General features: G+C 41.5%; 1 protein-coding gene and 1 long non-coding RNA gene across 3 annotated transcripts in view; one reads left to right on the forward strand and one right to left on the reverse strand.

The window, feature by feature from the left end:
- LOC144587799 (uncharacterized) overlaps window positions 1-22,805 on the reverse strand; it is an 887,030-nt gene that overhangs the window by 774,147 nt on the left and 90,078 nt on the right. The window lies entirely within an intron of this gene.
- LOC140707982 (uncharacterized) overlaps window positions 1-22,805 on the forward strand; it is a 55,338-nt gene that overhangs the window by 17,199 nt on the left and 15,334 nt on the right. Inside the window, exons 3-4 of one of the 2 annotated variants that reach the window (XR_012088121.2) lie at window positions 787-954; window positions 2,724-2,897. This is a non-coding gene — a long non-coding RNA (uncharacterized LOC140707982). Of the gene's footprint in view, window positions 1-786; window positions 955-1,114; window positions 1,221-2,723; window positions 2,898-22,805 lie in introns of those variants that run through there. The other variant, XR_013542983.1, reaches the window with a different exon arrangement.

Genomic DNA, 22,805 nt, shown 5'->3' on the forward strand with positions numbered 1-22,805 from the left:
GAGCAGATCTGTATATCATCCAAAGGAACAAACATTTATCCGAAGGGTTTGGATGCTGCTTCTTTGCCTTTCCGAAACGACACTGTCCGGTGTCCAGCTTCCCACATGGCCGCATGTCCTCTCTGCCCAGCTGTGGGTGAGTCATGCAACCAGGGGCACCTGCCACAGGCCATCCATTTTATTATCTGCTCTTGTCAACCAGAACTTCAGTCAATAATGTAGAGTGTTCATGTGGCATATATCAATACCAATTATACACCCTCATCTGCACCCAAATATTACGTATATGCCAGGGACGCATCTTGCATCTAAATTGTGCCTCAGCAACGCAAAATGTAATACAAACGCAATTTTTAAAAAAAGATCCTCCCCAAAAAAGGAACAAATGAAGGGAGACATCAAAGGGAACCCTTGTCTGGGTAGCTATTTTTCTCAGCACACTCTAAGTGCGTGTGTGTGTGTGTGTGTGTGTTTCTATTTAGCTGCTGTATAGAAACTTTATTATAAAACATGTTGTTTCTGGTTTCTCCCCCACCCCAATAACATTTGACTGAAATGTAGGAATGTAACAATATTTATTGTCCATGTCTGCATAGTGCCTGCATTCTTAGATTCTCTTTTCAGTGTTGCTGTCTCGCTTAACTTCACCGAGCTCCCCTGCTTTAAATAATGGGAACCGCAGCCTTGAGTCTCTGCGCTAGTCAATAGATTTGGTTTATGTTTTCACAGTGGTTATTTATAATGTAGTAGGACTCACATTTGGCTCTCACTCTTTCCTCCAAATAGGTTACAATGGCAATAAAAATGACAAATGATATACCCAGCAGGTACAAATGTTGTCCTGTTTTACGGGATGGGATCCGTGAGAATTTTAGAAATATCACTCATGGGTGAAACTTTGTCTCCCAAAGCAAAGAATTATTTATTGGAAGAGGAACATTTGCATTTTTGCAGGTGAGATATGTAATGTAGTCTCTTGTGAATATTTGCCTCAGAATGTGTTTGTGGAGGCCTCATGTGTTTGAATGCTTCCCCATGCCACACACACACAGTAAACATTAGAAGGCATGTATAACAATGGCTGAACATCACCGTGTTTTAGGTATCGAGCTGTGGAGCCAGAGGTTGGGAGTTTGATTCATCTCCTCATGGTGCTTCTTGTGAATACAGGCAGCCTGTGTGGCCTCAGGCAAGCCATACAGTCCCAGAAGCAGGGAAAGGTAAACCACTTCTGAATACTCTCTACCTAGAAAACCCTGGAAAGGGTTGACAGGATTGACTTGATAGTACATGATAATTATTATTATTTTAAAAAGAGGTTTATGATCATGAACCCAATGACCATTGCTAGAAAGTAGCTTTTGTCTAGGACCATTCCTTAATTTTGGCTATGAATAACCTCCACCTTAAAATGCTAGTTTTTCTCTCTCAACATGTTGGCTTCTTCCAATGTGTTAAGAGCAAGGCCAGATTTACACAAGCTGAGGCTCTCATATCTAGTTCAAGAGGCCCAATGTATCACTAGAGAAAAGTGTATTATTCTAGCATTTATATGAGACTTGAAATACATTGGGCAAAGTCCTCTTGCATAAGTTTACTCTGGCAGAAGGAATTTAATTTAGATTAATTGAAAGCTTCCTGTCACATACAGCACTGATGGTACCTGTCTGTCATGGGTTTGGAGGGAAAGTTCCATCCTATGGGGAGTGGAAGGCGGGACATCAGGGGGGAGGAGCTGTACTATATATATCTTTGGGGGAAGTCCATCGTAGGAGAGCTGGTGTGGAGACGTGGAGTTGGAGTCTGTGGGTCAGACTGTGGGGCAGACTGGGTACAACTGTTCGTCAGATAGTACATACCTGATAAGTTCAGGTTTCTATCTAGGTAGCCAGAACTGATAGGTTCAGGGTCTGTGCGTTACCTTAAAGTGTTCCGTGGGAACCAATCTGTTGTATGTGTACGATTGGGACTATACCACGTTCCAGTATCCTATTTACCTGATCCTTTTATTTACCCTGTTGGTTGTTTCAATAAACCTTGTTCGTTTGTTTATTAAAATCCATTCCTGGTCTGGGTGACTTGGTGGAGCGAATGGTTGGTGGCAGCATAACTACAGGGTGGGATACTCCAGTAGGTCTGGGGTTGCTACACTTCCTCTCCCCTCTTTCAGGTTCAGAGGCTCCCTGGGTTCCCACTTTGCCCTTGGGAAGCCTTTGGGAGCCTCAGGACAGAAGATAGTAAAAAAAAATGGTGTCAGTTGTCCTAATCCTGCCTCTAGCAATCATGCCAAGATTTTTTGACTATTAACATCTCTTCCACCCAAGTCTCAAGGCTCCCAAAGGAAAAGGCTCATTCAGGGCAAAAGGGAGCCCTAGGGAGACACAGAACCCAAAATGAGGAGATAGGAAGCTTTAAATTAAATTAAATTTTACCCACATTCTGAGCTGAGGAGGGCTTATCACATGTTCCTTCCAAACATACAGATCCATTCTTTAAAAAAGCCATAACGTAATGAAACCTTTGACATGACCGTAGGAAACTTGCATTAAGACATCTTCTGTGCCAACTCAAAACATATTTATTAGAGGCTTTAAGGGTTGAGATTGTGGCCTGCACAGGTTTTAATGCAACGGCTTTAATGCTTTGTTTTAATGTTGTGTTTTAAACAATTTGGTTTTAAATTGTTCTTAAACCTCTTATGTTTTAAAAATTGTTTTTTTCAGCTCTGTAACCCAGCCTGAGTAGGGCCATGGTGGCGCTGTGGGTTAAATTGCAGAAGCCTCTGTGCTGCAAGGTTGGAAGATCAGCAGTCATAAGATCGAATCCACATGACGGAGTGAGCTTCCGCCGCTTGTCCCAGTTCCTGCCAACCTAGCAGTTCGAAAGCACGTAAAAATGTGAGTAGATAAATAGGTACAAATGCTGGCTCTATGGCATGGAAACAGGGATGAGCACCGCCCCCTAGATTTGGGCACGTCTGGACTAAATGTCAAGGGGAACCTTTACCTTTAACCCAGCCTGAGGTCCTGTGAGCTATACATGTTTTAAATAAATAAATAAAAACTAAGTCTTGCAGTTTCAATGATGAAGTGTAATAAATATAGCCCAAAGTCTGTGTCGTAGAGAAATATGGGTCAAGATCAACTCAGAGTAAAACAATCTGAAACCTACTGATTTGAGGAAGGCAGCAAAACACGTTCCCAAATCTCCCCCATTGGATAAAAATCTGGTTGGTCTCTGCTGATTAATTTGGAATTAATTGTGCTCTATACTCTGTTTACTCTTAGTGTCCAACAGTAGCCATATCAGCTGATTGAATGAATTTTTGTTTGTCTTCCCAAGTTCAATACTCATTTAGCAATTTTGTATTGAATTTTTAATGAAACAGCGCTCAGGTTTATGGACATTTATTGATGAAGGTTTCTGAAACATAAAAAAATGGAGTCGGACGGAAGAGATTGCCAGAATTTTAGAGTAGTAAGTTTGCAGTGTGTGCATTATGTGCCACCAAGTCAGAACTGACTTACAGCCACCCTAGTAGGGCTTTCAAGGTGAGTGGGATATTTAAGGAGTGGTTCCACATCCCCCAGGGACTTTTCATGACTGAGCAAGGGATTCAAACACTGGTTTCCAGAGTCCTAGTCCATCACCAGGAATCCCAAGCTTGCAGTATCAGTTACTAACCTACCTTTACTGCTTACAGCCTGCTTCCTCTGGTGCTGTTTCCCCAGCAATTATAAAAGACTGAGGATTAAAGCAAACATCAAGGGGAATGGGTATTCCTGATGATTACCCTCTTTCACCTCTCTCCAAGGGGCTTCCTCAGAGACCCTTGCCTCAACAATTAAATTTGCAAATTAAGCCTCTGTTTATCTTCCCAAAAACCAATTAGATATCAGGGCTGAAAGAAGGCAAGCTAAATGTAACTTATGTAGCTGAGAGAAATCGTGTAGTATGGCCAGAAAGAAAGAAAGAAAGAAAGAAAGAAAGAAAGAAAGAAAGAAAGAAAGAAAGAAAGAAAGAAAGAAAGAAAGAAAGAAAGAAAGAAAGAAAGAAAGAAAGAAAGAAAGAAAGAAAGAAAGAAAGAAAGAAAGACCATTTTCACCACCTGAGGGAGCACCTCTCTATCTCTCTCTCTTTCACACACACACACACTCACACACACACACACACATACACACACACAAACACACACAAAACATTATAATATTGTCTGAAATCCTGCTCATGCAGCTATGCTACATAAGGCTGATAATATTGATTTGGGGTGTGTGTACGGAATTGGAAACTTTTTGTTTCAGGGAGGAGGTCTCCAGTCATGGGACTCAGCGTCAAGTCGGACTTACGTTGCGCTGGTGACTCAGACTCAACTCGTGACTCGGAACCCTCCTTGGTTTTAATAAAGACTCTGCCTTGGGGCTTGGGATGCAGGACTTTGTACCGAAGGCTTGACAACATCCCTGGTTTGTTTGTTTTTAAAAAATTGCTGTAACCAGTGACATCATCAGCTTTACAAGGTGTAGCTGAAAAGAATTTCAGCTATAGTCTAGTTTGGAGATGGGAAGCCAAATTGCCCATAAAGAAAGAGGAATGATGGTAAAATGTTGGGGCAGTAATATCTAATGGAGTCTGCTAAATGTTACGTTTTCCATGTCTTTGGAGCAGAGATGGGGACAATTTTTTTTTAAAAATGGTGATCCGTTTTGATTCATGATCCATCTAGGTTAACATATCAATGGATATGAATATTCGAATATTCTTTGACAAATCGATTCGTTGATCCATCTTTGCTTTAAATGGCTATAAAACTGGACCCCAACCACCTGGAGACACCAGATCTTCAGGGAAGCTTCCTCAGACAACTTTCTACAACCCCTGAAAGATTGGTGAAAGATCACAGACCCCTGAGTTATATACTCACAAAGAGCACCCCCAGGAAAGGTCCCCCCAGGTACTTAGAGAGCCCAGAATCACAACAGAGCTTCCTATGTCTTTCCCCAACATGCCTGCCAACTCTGGTGAAGATTAGATATCAGACATTCAAGTTATTCACCCACAAATTGGGTCCCCCAGGAGAGTTTACCACATGGCACAGAAGCCCATTCTGCCTACCAGCCACCGATCAGCTGATTGGAGGCCAATAGGCAGCTGCCACCCCCAACAGTCAGCCACCCCACCCCCACCCCCTTCCTACATTAACCCCACCCCACTCCCACCAAAACCCCCTCACCTTAATAGCTGCTGCCGAGGTCTCCATCAGGCCTCCGCAGCCACGGAGTGTAAAAAGGAAAACTGGCTGCCCTTTGCAAAAATGGTGGCTGCAGCTTCCCAACCCTAAATCAAGCCATAGCCGGCATCTTTACAAAGGGCAGCCAATCTCCCTTTTTACATGCCGTGGATTGGACTGGGCCAAGAGACCTTGGCAGCTTCAATTAAGTTAAGGGGCTGTTGGTAGAGGTGGGGGAGGGCTAAGGTAAGGAAAGGAAGGGGGTGAGGGGTAGGCTATGGGTGGCTGTGTGGAGTGGTGGCCACCTTTCTGCTGCCGATCAGCTGTTCAGTGGCTGGTAGACAGAACAGGGATTTTTTGTTTTTTTTTAAAATAGGAAGTACGAATAAAAACAGGTAAATATTCATCCCTTCGTATTTGTGGGGGTCTCTGGAACCCACAAATACGGATAGACAGATATTTAACAAATCAACCATATTTGTTGGAAAAACTGATCCGTTTTTATTTCGGTCCCCATCTCTACTCTGGAGCTAAGGACTGCACCTGCTCAGACCGAGAGAGATAGAGACAGACACACACAGAGAGAGAGAGAGAGAGAGAGAGAGAGAGAATGTAGAAGCAATTCAATTCTGGCTACATCTGGTTCTTTGACCATCGAAACTGATTGTTTCCTAAAGATAGTTTACTGATGAACTTTATAACCAAAAATTGAGTGCCCAGGTTTCCTTTTTTTAACCCTCCTTTTTAATCTCTACTCCTTTTGTGTCACTTTGTTTAGAATATTTTTAAAAATGGAACCGGCACATCCAGCAAATCTGATTCTGAAGGATAAACCGCAGTTTCAAGACATAAGAAAATATATCATACCTTATTTCAGCTTTGAATAGCCCGACGTGTTTTGGCCTGAACCTATAGCCTTCTTCAGGGGCTGTGCAAAGAAAACAAAGTATAAAGCATAAACAGTAACAACACATTAACATTTTTACATCCTTCCTTTTTTTACATTACAATGCATATAATGATGTAAGACTTTAATATAATACAAAAGAGAATATTTATCCAGGACATTCTTAATCGCACTTCACTAATCATCTTTGATTATCCCACACTTGAAATATCATGAGTGTTCATGTCTGGTATATCACATGCAGGAACATGACTCCATCTCTTGAGATGTGCAGTACGAGAGATGTGCTGGTATTGCAGGAAACTGGCATATGACATCATGTCATGTGATTCTTCAATGTTACAGCAACATAATGGAATTCCCACTCTAGGAAGTGCTCTTTGGATGCTTAAGTTAACTATAGAATGGTGCAGTAGGGGCATGCAGTTGTCTCCTGCCAGGTGCGGCTATAGGACAAAGAAATAAGTTTAGAAGCTCCCAGGGAGCATCTAGCTGAGCCAATGCAAGCAAATCTAATTAGAGCTTCCTTAGGACTATGAAAGCAACTCAGTTACCAAATCAATAAGGAAAGAAAGAGCGTGGAGACAAAACAGAGTGTAAAACTCTCTCTTGGTGCCCATGTGTCAGTGTCTCTGTGTGTGTCTATATATATTGGGTCCTCTTGGGGAAAAAGGTGGGGCACAAATAATGAAAATGAAATATGTGATTATCTGCACGTGCATCTTTGTGAAACTTCTGGTAAATTTAACTCAACTCGTCTGAGTATTGTTGGAACAGTCTTGATTTAATATGCTTGACTTCATCCGCAAACTGTGCAATATTTTTTTTTACATTCCAGACTGTATTATTCTTTCGGCTGCTGTAACCCTTTCTACAAACTTTGTCTAATCCGTCAGTTGTATCTGGTGTACCCACCCCGCCCCACTCCAGCTTGGCAGCCTGCAAAAGGCTAGTGGGTGCTGACAGAATGGCGTCTCCAAGTGATCCTTCCTCTACAATGGTAGCATTAGCCCTGCTCAAGAAATGGGCCAGATCCCTCATGCATCAGTGTAGCAATATGAAGCAGCTTGCACAGACAATATGGCGCACCCGTTTTCTTTGGGGTGCCCTCTTTGTGAATCTTCCCGGTCAGTATGTTTCCAGATACTGGCATTTACTGATCAAATAAGTTTAATACACAAAACAAATAAAAATAAGTTTGATACATAAAACAAATAAATACACCCCTCCACAGATTAACACCAGCTGCCTTCTTTATTAATTTTTCCCTTTCTTTTCTTTTCTTTTTAAACTACTAGGAATAGGGTTGGGAATACAAAAGGTAAAAAGAAGTGTAAGGGATAGGAAAAGGGTTTTGAAGACAGGAGAACACAGAGTATACAATCATCCAATCTATTCATATTAAGTATACATGCATCTGGTCTATTCATTTTTCAATGCAAAAAAAAAACACTTTATATTCTTTTTACACACATACTGTTTGGTTATCCTCTAAATATCATCTTATATTCATATTTAAATTTAAATCTAAGTTATTCCAACTCTATCAGGAAATCGAGACCAATTATAAAATACATCCCCTCTCGATTTCCTTCTGTCTTGGACGTGCATTCAGCCTGCCTGGAAAGATCTCCATTTCTGGCACTTCCCATATTTTCTCAGTGCCCTTCTCTTGTTTCTGTAACTCAATTTTCTTCCCGTTTCGGGAAAATAAAATTGAATGCAGGACAGTAGTCTGATTTTTAACATCACCTTTTCTGGCTATTATAGCTAAGTAGCTCACAGAATAACTCTTACTCTCATCTATAGTACCTGGCATAGCTCTCGGTGTAAATTGTATTGGAGTTAGAGCCATTTCATTCAACTGTTGTTTTACCTCTGCTGATTTCCCTTTGATAAGATCTTCCACCTGATTAAGGTGCTCATTTACCTGCTGGAATCCTGTTATTATTGTCATTTGCATAGTAACCAGCCATTCATTATCTGGCAAAATTCCCAACCTTTCGGAGGTCATTTCTATCTCTCCAGTACTTATGGTTTGTATAAATAATATTTTTTTGATTCCACTATTTTATCAACAAACCAACCCCCCTAGAAGTGTCCTTCCCTCCTTGTCCAGATATTGTCCAGATAGTATCCTTATCCAGCTATTATAGCAGTATTATCAAAATTCACAGCAAATTCAAATAGTCCAAACACAGCAGACACAGGGAGCCAGTCTCTCCAAAAAAATATTGTTATAGTTCTTCAGTAACTCTGGCCCTGATTTTTTTTTTAACGTCCCCATTCTATTCCGTTAAATTCATCTCGCTCACGAGCTGATGATTCACTGTCGGTTGCTCCTAGAGGGCTTCTCCAGCTCTTCAATCTATGTCGCCACACTGATAATTCGTCACCTGTTTTTTCTTCCCACAAGCTTATGCCTCCTACTCCCAAGACAAGCTTTTATTTTCAAAGACCCACTCAAACTAGTAAGAAGAATCCAGACTGCACAGCATTAACAAGATTTCAATTCTTTAAAGATTGTTGAGTAATACTTCCACTGGGATTTTTTTTCCAGAAACGCAAACCTTTTCCGTCTCGCTGTCTTATCTCATTGACATTGAGCCAGTCTGCTAGTTGTTATATTTTCCCTTTCTAAGGTTGTGGCCCTCTATTGACCAAGGATATTTTTGCTCCTGGGTTTCATCTGCAACAGCACTGTGGATGGTCAAAGAGGAGAGCAGCATGGTATAAAACGATGGGCCTCCTTCCCTAGAGAAGCCCACCAGGCTTCTCTTTGCTTGCTTCCTTGCTTATTTATTTATCGGTGTACCTCATGATTTCATTGTGGTCGCTCCTGGTTAATTAATGGTTGACCTGTCTGGAAGATGCTGATTGTGATTTTCAGCTGACTCTGAGTAGTGTAATTGAATTGGTTCCGGCGGGATAATCAATTATTGTTCTATCGATTGTGATTTTGTATATGATTGGTCAATATTTTAGCCATTAACAGAGAAGCAATTAATGAAGGTAATGCATAAACAAAGCCTCCTCATTATCATCATATGATGCTTAGCTGCTTAGCCTTCTTGTTCATTCACAAGGTTAGAGCTAATTCAGCTTTGTGAATTCCAATAGAAATTCTTATCTCTTCCTGGACCAATATGTTGACTGGAGCTTAGATATCTGCTGACATTTGCTTGTATAACATTCCAGTGCAGTTCTTGGCTTCAAAAACTACATCTAACATTCACATTTTATCAGCCAAGTGTTAGGGGGGGAAATGCTCATTTCATTTTCAGTTCGGGCATTTTGGGATTGCTTGATGGCAGAGGAAGGAAATATTTGTTTTTAGATGTTGGTTTCCAAAATCTCACGGCTACTATGGTCAGAGTGGCTGCGGGATTCTGGAGTTGCAGCTGAGAAAAGGGCAGGCCCCATCTCTGGCTGGGCATATGATTATATACAGCATAGCTGCACGTATTGTATACAAATTAGGATGTGAAGTGGCAATTAGAAAGGAACATTTTGAAAGAATAAAATTAGAAATCTGTATTAAACTGGATAGCTCAGTGAGTTAGGTACCTGTCTGCAGAGCCAGAGGTTGGGAGATTGATTCCCCCACTGTGCTTCCTGCGAGTAGAGCCAGCCTGTGTGGCTTTGGGCAAGTTGCACGGACCCAGAGCTGCCCCCAGAAGAAAGGAATGGTAAATTACTCCTGACTACTAGCTACCTAGAAAACCTAGAAATAAGTCAGAATAGACTTGATGGCACATAATTATTATTATAATTATTAAACTTATACTTAAGTCCCGGTTTAATGATTTGTTTTTCTGCAGATTTTTTTTTTAAATCAAAACTGAGTAAGAAGCTGAGATGGAGCAGCCTTATGGGTGACCAGATGTGCCAGGGAGGCAGACAAGGAATGGAGTCATATTTATATCTTTACTTAGAACAGTAATTTGACACAACTATAGGAAGCAGTGGAAGATAGGAGGGCCTGGTGTGCTCTGGTCCATGGGGTCACGAAGAGTCGGATACGACTAAACGACTAAACGACGACGAGAGCAGTAATCGGGAAATCTTTTGAATGGAAATTCTCAAAAAGGTGAAGCGATCTCTTGAAGAACAGAAGAAATGTTTTGATTCCTGTTTCTTATTTTGGAAAACAGCCTGACAGTCGGTTCTCCAAGATGGCAAGGCCAGGTGCCCTATTTGCAAAGGGGGGGGGGGGAAGCAAGGAGAGATACATAATAAATCAAGACACAAAGGTGATATGAATACCATTCAGAAAACAAATAGCTGCCAGAGGTAAATGTAGAATGCAGAAAGATGGAAACCAGAGACGGTGCCTCTCTCTGCTGTAGCCGGTGTAGCTCAAGGGCCTGAGGGAAAAGATAGGGCTGAACTTGTCCCACACAGGGAAGCAAATCAAATTGTGGTACATTTTCATCAGCTGTCAGGAGCAGACGGATATTTCTACGGGGCCAGGCAGGAAATTAGGCTATTAAATTACAGCTTTTATTCTTCCTTTCTTTCTCTCTCTCTCTCTCCCCCTTACTCTCTCAGCGCTCTTGTCAGTCTCTTCTCCTTTACTACATATGTTCTATCAAAGCAAGGCATTGTAACCATTTATCTTTCCAAACTTAAAATACCTTCTCCAGAACTAATTTTTCCCCCCTCAGCACTTGAGGTCTTTGTACTCTGTGTCTTGGTTCCCTGATCTTGTATGGATCTAAGATTAATTTACACCAGCTAGGAGTTCAACAACAAAATCAATTTCAATTGGGTCAGCCAGGGTCACCAGCAGCTCAGTACTGTGAGGAGAGAAATAGATTATTATCATTCTAGAAACATACGGCCATGCCTTGGTATATATACACACACAAACGGGAGGGGGTGTCAGAGATGAAACACTCAGAAAAAAGACTTCTAATTATTTAAAAATCTGAATTGTTTGGATATTTTATCCCACATAAACGGGAGCGGTCACATTCAGCAAAACCCTTTCTCCAGCGAGTTGTTATGGGTCCAAGAAAGGTCGGAATAGGAACGGTGATGGGACTGGTTGCATTTTGCTAGCAAAACCCTGGCACTGTCACGCCAATCTCGCTGTACGTTTGATAGATCCTCTTTATACTCCTAGCACGTAGCAGGTGCAAATTAAACAGCATTCTGTCTGTTAGATATTCCTTGTCACAGAAGGATGGTTAGGGTTGGACTTAAAGGGCCAGCGCCCCGAGAAATACATCAAAATGGGGAAAGGTTTTGGCTTGAATGTTTTAGGATTAAAATGTTCCATTGCTTATCACAGTGTTAAAACTGCTAGGGTACTACCCACAGCATGGTGCCACTATGGTTCTCTCTGGCTATACTTGTATATGAATAAAGAAGATGGTGTATTTTTATATTCATGAAAGAGATTGTAGTGTGTGTGTGTGTGTGTGTGTATGTGGGTGTGTTTTACATTAATCAACATCCCTTTCTTCTTCCTCCGCCTCCTCCCCCTCCCCCCCCTCCTCCATCTTCTTCCTGTCTTCTACATAGCTGATTCTACGATACAGAAATAACCCTGAGGAAAATTCATGAGGATTCTAACCAGACAAATGAATTTCAGTTATGAAAACATACCTAGCTGCCTTCCATTCCAACTCAGCATGATTATTTATGCTTGAGGAGCCGGTCCACAATCACAGATTGAGCTATACGATTATTCCGCTATTGATGGTGTGGCTCAGTCCTGCCTTAAACGTCAGATGACAGTTCACATTTTCATTGCCACTGGGATGGGATGACAAGAGCGCACATAAAAAGCATCATTGTTTCAGTTGGAACCTGCAGCCTGCTGCCTATGGAATAAAGGATTTAAGGGTGCAAATTCTTGCAATGAAAACAGAGGAATTTTGTTTTCCTTGGAAAGAAAATTGCAGACATCACTGAAAGAAAATGGGCAAAATCCCCTACTTAATATTATGCTGGGAGTAAATCTGGTTGATTAATTAGCAGTGACTTTGGTATGCCTGAGCATAACCAGGCTATTAAAATATTCTGGGCCAATTTAAATCCCTAAATCATCGTTCTGGGAGCTACGGAAATGATTGATTTGGCCCAGTGAACTTCCATTACCCTGTCAGATAATCCAGACAGCCACGATCCAAACATGCTAAATTAGATAATCCTAACAGTCATTTCCTCTACCTTTGATAAGTTATTTTATTTATTATGAGATGTGTGGCTATGTCTGTGTGCACATTTAATTAAATATTTACAAGAGGCCCATTAACTAAAGTGCACAACAAGGTTTTGATCCTCATTACCTGGCTTTTGTTTTTTGTGTTTTTCCCCCCTCATGAGAATACTTCAAAATATGTTCCTGAACACCAGTCACAACCTTGGATGGGTTTCCCCCCCCCCCTTTTCTTATGAAGCTGCTACTATAGAACAGCTAATCCCTTGAATCCTTTAGTCAAACCTTCTTTTACTGCATAATATTAAATAAATCCCTCTTCCCTATCACAGTTGGACTTTCTGTGACATGGGATAAAGTTCAGATGCTTAACCCTTCAGTGGCAGTAAGCTGTGCCTTTTGCAAATGCGTTAGATTTTCGTTGCAATGAACAACAGAAAGAATGTTATGCATTTAGTTAGATGACTATTATATGAAAAGAGGTTTTGTGGAGATTCAGTATGAACGTATGATAGCTGGCACATCATATGTGAGTGTTATATATGCTTGGCTGCATTTCAGATGCACCATTTGACAGGGCACATGTGCAATAATTCAATTTATGCCTCTCTTTTTTTAACCCACCATCATTTTTAGTTAGAGATTGGATCTATGCCCTCATGTCATTCATTGCAGCATAAAGAGGAACAGCATTCCCTTGTAAATGTCAACGCACGAGCAGACCTATCTTGGCAGTTTAGTCATGACTTCTATAGTCTGGCAGTGAGAATATTGGCCCCTGCCCCCCCTGCTCATTTCTGAACCGACTTCATTCCCTCTCCCTCATGTGGTGGTTGCTGCTGCTTCTCTCTCAAAGGGCACCAGGCCCCTTTGCTCTGTTTTCAAGGTAACGCCCTTTCCTGGGAGCCTACAAAAATGTGATTGCTTTTCAAAGCAAGACAGATGCTCTCCGTGTGCCTTGTTTTAAATGGAGTGGATGGGTAGATAGATATCTTTTGCTGTTACTGCTGCTGCAGCTGCACATTCACTCATGTGGCATAACCAGCAAGTTAAGCCCCTGCTGCATGGGAGAGGCAAACCAGACCCACTCACAGAAGTTGTCTAACACACACACACACACACACACACACACACACACACACACACACACACACACACACACACACACACACACACACACACACACACACACACACACACACACACACACACACACACACACACACACACACACACACACACACACGTACTATAAGGGTAATGGGGCACAGGTCCATTTGGACAATTATGGTTTCCCCATGCAACACCATACGTGCACTAGATGCTTACAGTACTTCCAAATCTCTTCCTATTTCCTGCTATAGTAGGACATATTCATACACATAACATTACAAACTTTTTGCTTACCTTGCATAAGCAAAAAGCAAAGCAAAGCACATGGCATAAACTGAATAATGTCATTCTCTACTGCTGGTAAGATTTTCTTTAAACTAATTTAAAGCTTCTTATTTCCCACCCAGTGCCCATGTTTCTATCTTTGAGGCTCCCTAGGACTTCCTTTTGCTCTGAGGAAGTCTTTGGGAGCCTTGGTATGAGGGTGTTCGGCTTTAAGAGTCAAACGTTGCTGCTGGATCATGGCTAGTGGTCCCCATCTTGGCAGAGGTAATCCACAAGCATTTAAAGGCTTCCCCCATTAATTTAATTTAATTTAATTTGTTTAAAGTAAATATTACCAGCACAGGATAATGACACTATCCAGTTTATGCCACATAAATTAAATAAATAAAACATAATAGTTATGCAAATGAGATTTTGCCTAACATCTTTCACAGAGGTTGGAGAATCTTCCTGGAGCTCTCTCTTCATGCTAGACAGTCAGTTTCTAGTAGAAGACTCTACTAGAAGATTCAGATCCTTAATTACAAATTTACAATCCCAGCACAACTGAGCACCAATCTCTGTTCCCAAGGATGTATGAAGACATATGTCTGCCGAAGACAATTAAAATGATGGACTTGGCCGCTGCCAGTACTCCTCTAAGGCAAGACCCAGATCACAGAGGTTACATCACAGCATGCTGTGGCTTGTTTGATGGCCCGTCTTGGCATTGCATCAAGGGACATGTCCATCACGAATTGGCCTCTATTGGGGCAAGTGCCATTACGTTCAGTGCTGCTGACTTCCAATTAGATGTACAAAATGTCATTAAATGTATCCCTGAGCAACAAGGTGTGGTTACATAAAAGGAATATGAAGAGGTGTTTTCAACTGATGCAGAATATCTGAGCAATATATTTTTTAAAAAAAGAAATTCACATCCTGCTGCCCCAGTTGTAAATGCCATCCAGAAAGCTCCCTGGAGAAGGGCCCAGTCAGTCAAGCAGGCTGGGTTTCCCCTGGTTGCTTTGTACTGCACCTCCCATAACCTTAACACACACACACCCATGACCAATGCTCAAGGAATATGGGGGCAGTAGTGCAGAACCTCCGGAAAATGCTTGAGTTTCCTACTCATGCCATAATGTGCACCGTGTCCAGAAAATAATTTTCATGTTATTGGGGGGTACCTCATATCATGTGTACTGCCTTGATCCGTCATCTGTTTAAACACTGTTCACCTCTTTCTGTGTTTTTGACGTTTCCAGGAAAATTTGAAGTCAGTTCAGCTCATTAACATGGATTGCAATCCAGACCGAATGTGACATTCTGTGCGTTGTTCAAGCGGCATCTCTAACATAATGCAGGTTGCCATTCAGTTTGACAAAAAAAAGTCTTTTGAGGATGGAAGTTCTTTTGTTAGTATAAATAAGTTTTCTATACAATTTTCTAGCCTCTTTCTGTGTGTATTTTCCTTTTGAAATGATTTGCAAAGTATTTTTTTTCATTAATCACGTAGAAACATATATTCTCGTGGCTCAATAGTTGCCACTTAAAAAGAGCTCTCACTCAGGATTTCACTGTAAAAAAACTTCTGGTTGTTTTGATTTTCTTCTAAATTGACACCACCACCTTTTTTAAAATGCATCTTCTCTTTACTGGTGTATGTTTGATTTATAGTTGAGATCAAAGCCTGTCCCATTGTATTTCTTGGTGTAACAAATGAGGGGTAGATCCTTAGTTTGGGTAAATCAGTTTAGCTTCACTGGATCCTGTAACAGAGATATCTGATTCCTGACATATTAAGTGTCCTTTGTTTACACAAGAAGAAAGAACATTCCAATTAGCATAACCTTTTGATGTAACTTTTAAATTTATTTAGTTAGTATTAATATTTTATGGTGATATGTTTTTTCCTGCTTTGTCTTATGTTAACTAGGTTGGACTGTTTAAAACAGCGTTTTAAACAACGGTTCGAAAGCATGCAAATGCAAGTAGATAAATAAGGACCACCTCAGTGGGAAGGTAACAGCTTTCCGTGTTGAAGTCGCACTGGCCATGTGACCACGGAAGATTGTCTTCGGACAAAAACGCTGGCTCTGTGGCTTGGAAACGGGGATGAGCACCGCCCCCTAGAGTCAAACACGACTGGACAAAAAATGTCAAGGGGAACCTTTACCTTTACCTTTGTGGCTCTTAACCATTTGGAAGAGGAGAGATAGATGGATATACATCTGTTATAGTAAGGGAACATAAGGTTCATAGCATGGACAAGCTTGAGCCTTTTCCACACAGGATGTTAACATGAAGAGGACGTAAAAGCAGGAGGGGAATGAGCTACAGTGATACCTGTATAACTGAAATAATTGCAAGAAGGAGTGAGATGTACTATAAATACCTCAGGCCAATACTTTAGGGATAATATTTCAGAAACAAGACCTTTGTACTGGTGAATTATTAAATAATCTGTTTATAAAGAACACCTAAACATCTAATAACTGTGTGCAGTGAAAACGAGACTGCTACGCTTGTGTATATGCACATAGAGGAACACAGAGTATATGAATATATTTATAAGTACAAACCCAATTAGAATGCTTCTATCCTGTTTACCGTCTATCAGGGTATCATAACATAAATGATTCAGCTTTCATGGTAAAAGCTAGCTGGATAGCTCAGTGGTTTTGGAATCGGGCTGAAAAGCCAGCCACAGGTGGGAGTTCAATCCACGGTGCCTCCTGTGAGTAGAGCCAGCCTGTGTGGCCTTGGGCAAACTGCACAGTCCCAGGATGCTCCCAGAATGGAATGGGAAACCATTTTGGAGTACTCTCTAGAATCAGAGAATAATGAAGTTGGAAGCCTATAAGGCCGTCAAGTCCATGCCCCTGCTCAAAACAGGAATACAGATCAAAGGATATCTGCCAGGTGGCTGTCTAAATTTCCTTTGAATGCCTCCAGTGTTGGAGAACTCACCTCTTGAGGTAATTAGTTCCATTGCCATACTACTCTAACAGTTAGGAAGTTTTTCCTGATATTCAACTGAAATCTGGCTTCTTGTAACTTGAGCCCATTGTTGCGTGTCCTGCACTCTGGGATGATCGAGAACAGATCTTGCACCTCCTCTGTATGATAGCCTTTCAAATATTTTTAAAGTGCTGTCATATCACCCCCCTCCGTCTTCTTTTCTCAAAGCTAAACATGCCCAGTTCATTCAGTCTTTCCTCATAAGACATGGTTTCCAGCCCCCTGATGATCCTTGTTGCCCTCCTCTGAATTTGCTTCAGTTTTCAGCAGCCTTCTTGAAGTGTGGTGTCCAGAACTGGACACAATACTCCAGACGAGGCCTAACCAGTGCCAAATAGAGAGAAACTAATACTTTGTGGGATTTGGAGATTATACTTCTGTTAATGAATCCTAAATTAGCATTTGCCTTTTTTGTAGCCACATCACACTGTTGGCTCATATTCAGCTTGTTATTTCCAATGATTCCAAGATCCTTCTTGCTTGCAGTATTGCTGAGACATGTTGTAACTGTGTGTTTGGTTTCTTTTTCCTAGGTGCTGTACTTTGCTTTTATTCCTGTTAAATTTCATTCTGTTATTTTCAGCTCAGTGCTCAAGCCTGTCCAGATCATTTTGAATCTTATTTCTGTCTTCCAAGTTATTAGCTATTCCACCCAGTTTTGTGTCATTCACAAATTTGATTAGCAATCCCTGCAACCCCTGATCCAGGTCATTAATAAAAATGTTGAAGAGCACAGGGCCCACTTGTTACTTTCACCCAGTTTGAAAAGGAGCCATCATTAATAAAAATCATTAATAAAAATGTTGAAGAGGACACACCCCCACTTGTTACTTCCACCCAGTTTGAAAATGAGCCATTAATCATCACCCTCTGAGTATGATTCTATTGCCAACTGTGTGTCTAGTGACAGTTGTTCTATCCAGCCTACACCTAGTTAGCTTATTAATCAGAATGGGGCACTTAGAAGCTTTTCTGAAGTCAAGATATACTATGTCTCTAGCATTCCCTCTGTCTATCAGGGAGGCTACCTGGTCAAAAAAATGAGATCAGGTTAGTATGCCAGGATTTGTTCTTGATAAATCTGTGTTGGTTTCTGGTTATTACTGCATTGTTTTCTAGGTGCTTGCAACAGCTTTATAACCTGTTCCATAATTTCCCCTGTGAATGATGTCAGGATGACTGGTCTGTAGTTCCCAGTTTCCTCCTTTTTGCCCTTTTTGAAGATAGGGACATTAGCCCTCCTCCAATCATCTGGCACTTCACCCATTTTCCATGATGTCAAGAAAATATTGAACAGTGGTTCTGAGAGTTCTTCAGCCAGTTCCTTCAGTACTCTCGGATGCAGTTTATCTGGCCATGGAGATTTGAACTTGTTCAAGGTAATAAGGTATTCTTTGACTACTTGTTTATCAAACTTCCACTGCAGCCTTTTCCCCTCCACCTGCACTTCACATTTGTCTAGAGGGTCATTGTCTGTCCTTTGGGAAAAGACTGAACTAAAATAGGAATTGAGCACTTTTGCCTTTTCTTTGTCTTTTGTTATCATTTTTCCATCTCCACTGAGTAGCTGAGTTACCTGGAAAATCCTGAAAAAGACTCACTATTTGTCAAAATTTACTTGACAGCACATGATTATTTAACAGGAAATATCATAAATAGTCACTAGAGTACCTTTTGATGTAATGAGCAACACTTAGGTATAACAAATAACACCTAGTTTCTTTCACTGATATCCTTTTAATGACTTTTTCAGGCATTTTAGAGTCATTTCTCATGCTATATGTCTTGATGACCGGAGAGATATTTATTTTATTTTGCCATTTTTTATTTATATAAAAACTAACTCCGGGACCAAACTCTGGAGTTTGACCAAACTTTGACCAAACACTGGGAGGCAGTGGAAGACAGGAGGGCCTGGCGTGCTCTGGTCCATGGGGTCACGAAGAGTTGGACACGACTTAATGACTAAACAACAAGATTTATATAAAACACAAAATATTGGAATATCAGGCAGTATCAGAATTGGCCACTAAAGGCAGCCAAGGAATATTTCCCTGATTTTTGGGGGTCTGTTGGTAATGGCAACATTGGTACTTTAATAATATGCAATGCAACAAATTGCCTGCATGACCAATGCAAAAATAAATAGGTACCTGGCTCCTAGAAAATAATGAGCAGCATGAAGAGGTTTTTTTTCCCTCAAAGGTAAAGTCATGTGCTCTGGCTCCTGCCAAAGAAGATGAAGTCATTTCTTTGGATCTTCCCCCTGCAGCTCCTCATCCCCTCCGAAAATCTAGAAGCTTGAGGGTTCTTCTGCAGCAGTCTTTTTGGTGGTGGGGAGAGGGGCAAGGGGAAGAAGTAAGGTCACACAGGTGACCTCTGAATCCGACCCACTGGTTTTGTAAAAGAACAATAGCCCATAACTCGCAGAGAACTAAGCCATGACAGTAACGTGGTTCTTGTAGGCAACCCTGGATGAAGATCGCAACATCTGAGCCTGCCTTGGACGGCATGAACAATGTTTATCTAAGAAGGCCCTTTAAAAAAAATTCTGTTCTGAGGCATGTGACATAACAACGACAGCTGCGTATTCCATCTGAATCCCACCTATTCCCCAGTTATCACAGGATAAGGTGCTGCCTAAGGGCTACTTCATAACAGCCTTGTGAGTTTGGTAACACCAAAGAAGAATGAGTAGCTCACTGTCTTCCTGTAGGCTTTTTTAAAGCTGAATGTGGATTTGAACTCCAACCAACCAAATTCCAGTGCTTCCACTCAAGCACAACCAACAGTGCAAAGCGCATGCAGGCTACCCAGGAAATTTTTGTAACCCTCCAAGGGTTCCTCGGCCCTCCTGGCACTGCCACCCCAGACCTGCAAATTGTCAGCCATGCCCACAGGTGTTTGTGGATGGCTCAGTTTGACATGCCCTTCTGTGGCCTTTATAAAAACTAAAAATATGTTACTCCGTTTTATTTTGAGGGGAGGAAAGCCACTCCTTGGGCCTAACAAGCTCCCCCTCATGGCCTGAAATGGCCAGTGTCTCCCCCCCCCCAAGAATTCTAGGGGCACTTTTGCTGTTTTGATGTACTCCTCCAATTTTGGGAAGGTGTTTGGGGTGTCCCAAGGGAGAAAAATGGGTGGATCCACTCTTCCAAAGTCCAGAAAGATGGACGTTGTTGTTGTTGTTGTTTAGTCGTGTCCGACTCTTCGTGACCCCATGGACCAGAGCATGCCAGGCCCTCCTGTCTTCCACTGTCTCCCGTAGTTGTGTCAAATTCATGCTGGTTGCTTCAATGACACTGTCCAGCCATCTCATCCTCTGTCGTCCCCTTCTCCTCTTGCCTTCACACTTTCCCAACATCAAGGTCTTTTCCAAGGAGTCTTCTCTTCTCATGAGATGGCCAAAGTATTGGAGCCTCAGCTTCAGGATCTGTCCTTCCAGTGAGCACTCAGGGTTGATTTCCTTTAGAATTGATAGGTTTGTTCTCCTTGCAGTCCAGGGGACTCTTAACAGCCTCCTCCAGCACCACAGTTTAAAGGCACCAATTCTTCGGCGCTCAGCTTTCTTTATGGTCCAGCTCTCACTTCCATACATCGCTAATGGAAAAACCATAGCTTTGACTATGCAGACCTTTGTCGGCAAGGTGATGTCTCTGCTTTTTAAGATGCTGGCAAGGATTGTCATTGCTTTCCTCCCAAGAAGCAGGCGTCTTTTAATGTCGTGGCTGCTGTCTCCATCTGCAGTGATCATGGAGCCCAAGAAAGTAAAATCTGTCACTACCTCCATATTTCCCCCTTCTATTTGCCAGGAGGTGATGGGACCAGGGGCCATGATCTTAGTGTTTTTTTGATGTTGAGTTTCAGACCGTTTTTTGCACTCTCCTCTTTCACCCTCATTACAAGGTTCTTTACTTCCTCCTCACCTTCTGCCATCAGAGTGGTATCATCTGCATATCGGAGGTTGTTGATATTTCTTCCGGCAATCTTAATTCCGGCTTGGGATTCCTCCAGTCCAGCCTTCCACATGATGTATTCTGCATATAAGCTGAATAAGCCGGGGGACAATATACAGCCTTGTCGTACTCCTTTCCCAATTTTGAACCAATCAATTGTTCCATATCCAGTTCTAACTGTTGCTTCCTGTCCCATGTATAGGTTTCTCAGGAGATAGATAAGGTGGTGAGGCACTCCCATTTCTTTAAGGACTTGCCATAGTTTGCTGTGGTCCACACAGTCAAAGGCTTTTCCATAGTCAATGAAGCAGAAGTAGATGTTTTTCTGGAACTCTCTGGCTTTCTCCATAATCCAGCGCATGTTAGCAATTTGGTCTCTAGTTCCTCTGCCCTTTTGAAATCCGGCTTGCACTTCTGGGAGTTCTCACTCCACATACTGCTGAAGCCTACCTTGGAGGATTTTGAGTATAACCTTGCTAGCATGTGAAATGAGTGCAATTGTACAGTAGTTGGAGCATTCTTTGGCACTTCCCTTCTTTGGTATTGGGATGTAGACTGATCTTTTCCAATCCTCTGGCCACTGTTGAGTTTTCCAAACTTGCTGGCATATTGAATATAGCACCTTAACAGCATCATCTTTTAAGATTTTAAATAGTTCAACTGGAATGCCATCACCTCCACTGGCCTTGTTGTTAGCCAGGCTTTCTAAGGCCCACTTGACTTCACTCTCCAGGATGTCTGGCTCAAGGTCAGCAACTATATTGTCTGGGTTGTACGGGATATCCAAATCTTTCTGGTATAATTCCTCTGTGTATTCTTGCCACCTCTTCTTGATGTCTTCTGCTTCTGTGAGGTCCCTACCATTTTTGTTCTTTATCATGTCCAGAAATTTAGATCCCTAAATTCTAGCAGTAAACCCCTCCTTTTACCTCTGTGTGGTACTGGCAGTCACAAGAGCCAGAAGTGACACATGGCATATAACTAAATGGGAGTAAGCCCACTAAACCTCTAAACAATCTGTACTGCCTAATCTAATGATAAACCTCACACTTATCTAATGATAAACCTCACACTTCTACTATAATCAGACAAAGGTCATAATATGGTACACTGCAGGCACCAAAGAAGTCACTCACATGCGCCACCCTTTTATTGCACTGATATTCTCATACGCAGGTATGTATCCTAATGCATATTCTAGTCCTAGTCTAGATCTGGGGATAACTGATATATGCAGAAATTCTAAGCTACTGATGCATAGACTTAATAATGTCAATATTGTTTCAGATTTATGTAACTAACACATTTTTCACCTTTGCACTGGAAATTGTGAAAAAAAAACCCTAAAGCAGAACCTGTTAGTCCAGTCTGTTTTGTTAAATTATCCATCGTCTAACTGAAGAATCTTGTAACATTAGTTGGTTGCCAGTTCCTCCAGTGGACACATAAAACTGCCATTTGGAATGACTGTAAGAAATGCAGTATATAAATAAATTGACTTTGATACTCTTCTTGATGGTCTTTATGGGGAGGGAGGTGTGCCATCATGAAAGTCTTCTTTCTTCTCTATTTTCTTTTCTTTAAAAAAAAGCCTGTTTCTCTGTTATAGAGAGGAGCAATTATTGCAGAGGTTTATTATAAAGATGTGCAAATGGTGTTAAAGAGGACAGTGTATGTTGTAAGCTTGCTTCCCCATTCAGCCTAGCTTTTCAGAGTTGCAGCTGTCGTGGGATTGCATGCTTGATCCGCTGGCTGAACATGAGACAAAAGCCAGACTGAAATCCTCATTGGGAATCATTGCCTTGTATCCCAACCCAACTTTTGATGTTCTCTACGCTGTTAAGGAAGACCGAATTCTGACTATGCCAAGCTAAATGCTAAAGAGACAGAACAGGGATTACTCAACACTCTCCCTCCCACTCTGCATTCCTCTATATTTAAAGTAAGCCTCACGTTTTTTTGTTTGGGACAAAAGCCTGTGGTTCCTGCTGGCTCACAAAAGTTTTCCAGCTCACTCATCTATCTGTGCCAAAAATGCTTTTTTTTTTTCTTTTCGGCTGCAGTTTCTGGCTACCATGTGGCTGCCCTCACATTTCTTCTGCATTCATTAAAAAGGCTGAACAGCAGCCAAGAAATTGTCTATTT

Source organism: Pogona vitticeps, chromosome 1 (genome assembly GCF_051106095.1).
Source record: "Pogona vitticeps strain Pit_001003342236 chromosome 1, PviZW2.1, whole genome shotgun sequence".
In the NCBI taxonomy this organism is placed as follows: Eukaryota; Metazoa; Chordata; class Lepidosauria; order Squamata; family Agamidae; genus Pogona; species Pogona vitticeps.